At 35.9% G+C, this 6,374-nt stretch overlaps 1 protein-coding gene across 1 annotated transcript in view; it reads left to right on the forward strand.

The window, feature by feature from the left end:
• Window positions 1-228: 228 nt before the first annotated feature.
• LOC107667115 (gamma-1-syntrophin) overlaps window positions 229-6,374 on the forward strand; it is a gene marked incomplete at its 3' end in the record, with an annotated part of 29,921 nt that continues 23,775 nt past the window's right edge. The window contains exon 1 of the mRNA XM_016458700.1: window positions 229-530. The remainder of the gene's footprint in view (window positions 531-6,374) is intronic.

Consider the following 6,374-nt stretch of genomic DNA (forward strand, 5'->3'; position numbering starts at 1 on the left):
CTTTCGATATGAATATATATTGCACAAAATGCAGTACAGTGCCATTCCAGTTCGAACACATCCAAGTTCTCCCACATGCGAGTGATTTCGCATTCACACGCTTTGCGAATCGGCTCGATCGAATCATTCAGAAGAACCGGTTCAAATAACCGTTCGTTCGCGAATTGGACATCGCTACTTGTGGTTTTCAGCCGGTCATTATTATTGCTCAGGATGCCTAGCGACAGCAAAAGATATGTAGATGGAAAGCTGCATGTCTCGGACTGCGGAGGATGCTGGAGAACAAGACGACAGATGCGTCTCGCCTGCTGTGGGAATATAAACTAAGAACAAGTTTAAAGGACTCGCTTTGGAGGATTTTGCCAAGCGGTTGCGGATGGAGACTGTGCATTAGTGGTCGTTGTGATCCGGAGGCTGATCATCACTCGTTTTCACTTAGACAGTGATGACAAATTCAAGAGGGATGGAAGAACTGTGAACTTGAATGAGTGGAACCAATTGCAAATCACCACCTGTTAGTTGAATATCAGGTAAGCATTTATAACTAGTATAGTGGGATTTCGATTTAATGCAATTAAATTTGCATTTAATTGCACATATTTTAATTGACCAAACATTTGTATTTGATCAGCTTTTCTAATAAGTGTTTCTAACCAAATTAGTCACCATTCAAACAGATCTAATTATGGAGATGACCACTAAGGGAGTGAGATCCAGAATCTCACTGAACACCCATCCAAATGTTTTAAAAACGAGGCTTTGTTGCCTAAACTTGAGAACACAAATGAGTGTGTGAAGCCTTTGATGCTGCATTAGAGATGCTGGAGCACAGAACAGCCTGCTTATGCACATTTTGCTGTGTCAGATCTTCCATTCACATCAGGGGCAATAAAGCACATACCTCCTTGTTCTCATCTTTATGCTAAACATTGTCTATCAAATTGTTCTTGGGCTGGCAGCCCTTCAAAGATGAGTCTTTAGGGACGCCCATCATTTTTAATTAAGGGTTTGCATTTAAATAAACATGTAAATATGATGTAGCTTGTTAATATTTGGCATGCAAACATCTCCCAAAGAGATTTTTTTGTGTAAAGCTGCTTTGAAACAATATGCCGAAAGCACTGTAGACATAAAACTGACTTGATTTAGCACCACAAGTGTCAGAAGGTCAGCGGTCATCTTTTTTGTTGTGACCCATCTTTGATTGTGTTGCATGTGTTCGCATTCATATCCATTATATCAATTACGTATTTCTCTCGCTCTACTAAGCAAGTAACTAGAAGCAAGAGACGCCTGCATTCTTCAAAATGAACAGGCCAGCATTATCATAATGTTTTGCCAGTGTGATCTACGACAGATTGCTCATTACGCACATACACCCTATAGTGCCTCATTAACACGAAACACTGTTTAAATATAGTGATAATGGTTCACCGTGTCGAGGGAGGAGTGACTGTGCTATGTGCATTGTTGACTCAACCTGAATGTGACCTGTAGACAGCTGGTGAATGTCTTGTGGCTTTCCCTTCCTTAAAAAAAAAAAATCTTTCTTAAGGCTGTCTTGCGTTTTATGCAACAATAACAATAGGAAAATTCTCAGGAATAGTAATGAACCGAACCAGAAAAATATATGCAGACAGGTAATTAGGGAGTCGAGTTTTTGTCTTGAGCTATTCTGTCAAGAGAGCAGGAAACAAAAATAGATTTTATTTTTTTGCATAGAATAAGAGATAGTTTATGGTTTCATAAGCATTCATAGAAATGGTTTCTGAGATGATTAAGGTTATATTCTAATGAGAGGCATGCTATCAATATTCATATACCTTTTAATGAATATTTAATGTTTGATATGTCTTATATTGATGAAAATAAAGGTTCTTTATTGGCATTGATGATTCCATGAAGAACCTTTATCCTTCTGTTCCACAAAAGGTTCTTTACAGCAGAAAAAAAGTTCTTTAGATGTTTAAAGTGAAAGAAAAAAAAATGGTTCTTTTAAAAACTGTCCACTGAAACCAAGAATGGTTCTTCTATGGCATTAACTCTAAACCTTTATTTTTTTAAGGAATAGTTCATCCAAAAAATTTTACTCACTCTCAGGCCGTCCAAGATGTAGATCATTTGATTTGAAAACAATTTGACATTACATCACATGCTCACCAGTGGATCCTCTGAAGTGAATGGGTGCCGCCAGAATGAGAGTCCAAACAGCTGATAAAAACACAGTATCACAATAATCCACAAGTACTCCACACGACTTCAGTACTTCAATTAACATCTTGTGAAGCGAAAAACTGTGTTTTAAAGAAACAAATCCACCATTAATGCATTTTAACTTTATCATTGCTTCTGGCCAAAATACCAATTTGTTTAAAACTGTTTTGTTCTGTTTTTGCTTGTAAACAGTGCTTGATCTTTCTGTGTATATTTCTCTCCTTAATTTAGACGAAACAACTTTATCATTGGAGAAAGCAATATTATGGACAGAGGACTTGTTTTATAGTCTGAAGCAATGGTTTGAAGTTAAAAAACATGAATGAATGATGCATTTATATAGCGCTTTATTGTGTATTTTTGTACACCCAAAGCGCTTTACAATCATGTGGGGGGGTCTCTCCTCAACCACCACCAGTGTGCAGCATCCACCTGGATGATGCGACGGCAGCCACAGGACAACGGCGCCAGTGCGCTCACCACACACCAGCTACAGGTGGAGAGGAGAGAGAGTCATAGAGGCCAATCAAGTGGATGGGGATTATTAGGAGGCCATGATAGACAAGGGCCAGTGGCGGCGATTCATCTTAATGATGGATTTTTTTTTTTTTTACAAATATGCAGCTGTTTGCTTCACAAGGCGTTAACTGATTGACTGGAGTGGTGTGGATTACTTGTTTTTTATTGTGATGTTTTTATCATCTGTTTGGACTCTCATTCTGGCGGCACCCATTCACTGCAGAGGCTCCATTGGTGAGCAAGTGATATAATGCTTAATTTCTCCAAATCTGTTTTTAATGAAGAAAAAAACCTACCTTCATCTTGGATGGCCTGGGTGAGTAGTATTCCAGTAAATTTTCAGTTTTGGGTGAACTATTTCTTTAAGAGTTAAAGGGTTAGTTCACCCAAAAATCACGTAGCAAGGAGATCTCGTAGCTTCGCAAGTATTCTCGTAGCTTCGTAAAATTACGGATGAACCCCTGATGTCACATGGATTATTTTACAGATCTCCTTGCTACGTCTCTGGACTTGGGAACATTTCAGTTGTATTGCTGTCTATACAGGGTCAGACAGCTCTCAGATTCCATCAAAAATATCTTAATTTGTGTTCTGAAGATGAACGAAGGTCTTACGGGTTTGAAACTACATGAGGGTGAGTAATTAATGACAGAATTTTCATTTTTGGGTGAACTAACCCTTTAACACTTTCATGCCCTCTTCTTCGTGCATGTAGCTGTTTCAGACTCACTAGAGAACCACCCCGAGACCCCCATTGCATTGTAAGTGTCAGGATGGCACCAGTCAAATCTTTGCGCATGCCCGCAGTGCACGGTTTATCGTTTTGTCTCACTTGCAATCACAGCGGTGGCAGCATTGAAGATTACCCAGGGTACCCTGAATAGTAACTGACAAGTGCTCTTTTGATCCATTAGGCAGCGGAAGCATCCAGCAGACATTTCTCGTAAAATGTGATGGGACAGATGGCGAGGCTTTTGTAACAGCAGTGATTTCTGTGGAACAAGCTTAAAAGAACACAGAAACAATAAAAATGACGGGGTGCGTATAAGAGTGATATGATGATAATGGTGTGCTTTGACGCTGGTGCTCTCTGGGCTAAATTATAAATAGTGTGTGTGGTCTAATGCAACATTGCCATTAGAAATTTCAATGCATAGAATATAACAATTGGTATGTCAGTCAAAAATGTCTTGCATGAACATTATTCAGAATATATACAACATGGTTAAAAGTGCATCCATAATAACATGGGTTACTGATACTTGAACATTTCTGCAGTGACTTGGACAGTGTATGTCTAATAAAAAGCCCTCTCAGAAGAGTGGAGGCTGTTATATCAGCAAAAAGAGGACCAACTCACTAATAATGTCTATCGTTTTGAATGTAAATGTTCAATAAGCACGTATGAGTTGGGATGCACAAACACTTTTGGCCATGTGGTTTTGGGAAGAGTGGGGTAAAAGTGTCTGTTTCACCTCATTAATCAGACAAACTGTGCATAATTCTTTGTCCATGACCATATATATATATATATATATATTTTTTTTTTTTTTTTTCTGACTGTGTATGAGTGATGCACATACGAAAACATTTTTTGTAACTTTTCGACATTGCAGGTAAAATGCATTTTATTTCAAAGAAATTTCTAAAGGTCTAAATATATTTAAACATGTACAGTTTTAGACCAATACTAATATGAATACTAATACAAAATATTGACAGTCGTTTCATTACATTAATGTATTCTGAATATTAAACAATTTTCTGGCTAGTTTATGAAGTGCATTAAAATAAAATGGTAACATTTTACAGTAAGGTCCTATTAGTTAACGTTAGTCAATGCATTAACTAACCATACTCAATACATTTGTTACAGTATTTGTTCATCTTTGTTAACGTTAGTTAATAAAATACAACTGTTTATTGTATGGTCATCTTAGTTCAGGTCCATTAATTAATATTAAGAGGTACAACCTTTGGTTTAAATAATGTGTTAGTAAATGTTGAAATTAACTTAAACTAATACTAATAAATGCTTTAGAAGTATTGCTCATTGCTAGTTCATATTAACTAACAAAATAAACTTATTATAAAGTGTTGCCTGTAAGACATTAAAATTGGAATATGCATTGGATTACTCTTAATGTAAAAAAAAAATAAAGAATGTTTAAAAAATTATATTTTTAATTTAAATGACAATTTTCACATACTTATTTTTAAACATTTACATTTAAAATAAAATACAATAAATAAATATATTTTAAAATCATTTTTCACAATATTCTATATATATATTGCGTGTGCTATAATATTGTGAAAAATGAGAGAAAAAAAAAACATGTTTTTTTTAACTGAAATATTCATCAAACTCTGTATTCTGTATGTGTCTACACTGTCATTCAGCCGTAAAGTGTGCAAGCATGTGTGTTTCTTTATTTGGATGCAGATTGTCATGGAGCATATGGTTGTTTCAAAATGTGTAGTGTGTTTGCAATGCATGCAAGGATGGTCAAAGTCGAAAGTGAACAATAGCTTCAGGCAGTCATGCTCATTCATTCTTGTCAAACGCACACAATAATAAGCTCAGCCTTTTGTTGCCAGATGATCCTTGTTTCTTGGCTGATACTTCATGTTTTGCAGGTTAGGCTGCTTGGTTTCTAGAACAGACCCCATTTTGTCATGCTGTGTGGTTGTTTAGCTGATTCCTGACCCTTAAATTTTATTGGCTTGAAAATGGGTGTTTCCACAAACACAGAACCGCCCCTTGGAATGCCTCAAAATGATGCAGAACCTTTAGAGACGTGATTGGTTTTGGAATGAGGTGCCGTTCACTGTTTTCATCATCATTAAGCTCAGCATCGTGCGTGTGGGGTTTCAGTGCATTGGGATTGAGCGGCCAGGTGGTGAGAATATAAAGTAATGGATCATGAATAATAAACTCTCTTTGCTTTCTCATTCACACTTGCACTGATGCTCCAGCATCTCACGAGCTGCTGAGGGTTAAGTACAGCATTCAAGGGCAGCACGGCAGTTTTTAGCAACAAGCGTCATTGAGTTTTTTCAACCTCTGTGCACTGGACCTGAGATCTGAACTACTTATTTCTACCTCTGTGTTCCTGCATTTCTTTAGTTCCATGGAACCTGTCACATCCATAATGACTGCCTGTTGTAGTTTATAGTATATTCAAATATATTACTATATTTACAATATATTTACAGCATATTTAAAAAAAATTCCTTGAGGATCACAATTAAGATTGTGAGATGCCTTGATCAGTGATTTACAAAACCTGAAGCAAAAAAACAAAACAAACAAAAAAACTATTGGAATATAAATTACGTATCCATTTTTTTTTATTGAAATAGTTGCTGAATAATTCAGTTACTCACTGATAACGACAGTGTCAGTTGTTAATCAAGTGTTTGGAACACGATTATTATCATTAAGTAAAACTAAAACTGAAACTTTTAAAAAGATTTTTGTTAACTGAAATAAAGCTAAAATAATATAAAATAATATAAATAAAATATCAGTTGCCTTGGCAACTAACTGAAATAAGTTTCAATTGAAGCACTAAAATTAAATGTATATATATATATATATATATATATATATATATATATAAAAATAAGACAAAAAA

The sequence above is a fragment of the Sinocyclocheilus anshuiensis genome, unplaced genomic scaffold (assembly GCF_001515605.1).
Source record: "Sinocyclocheilus anshuiensis isolate Anshui unplaced genomic scaffold, SAMN03320099.WGS_v1.1 scaffold415, whole genome shotgun sequence".
NCBI classification, from domain to species: domain Eukaryota; kingdom Metazoa; phylum Chordata; class Actinopteri; order Cypriniformes; family Cyprinidae; genus Sinocyclocheilus; species Sinocyclocheilus anshuiensis.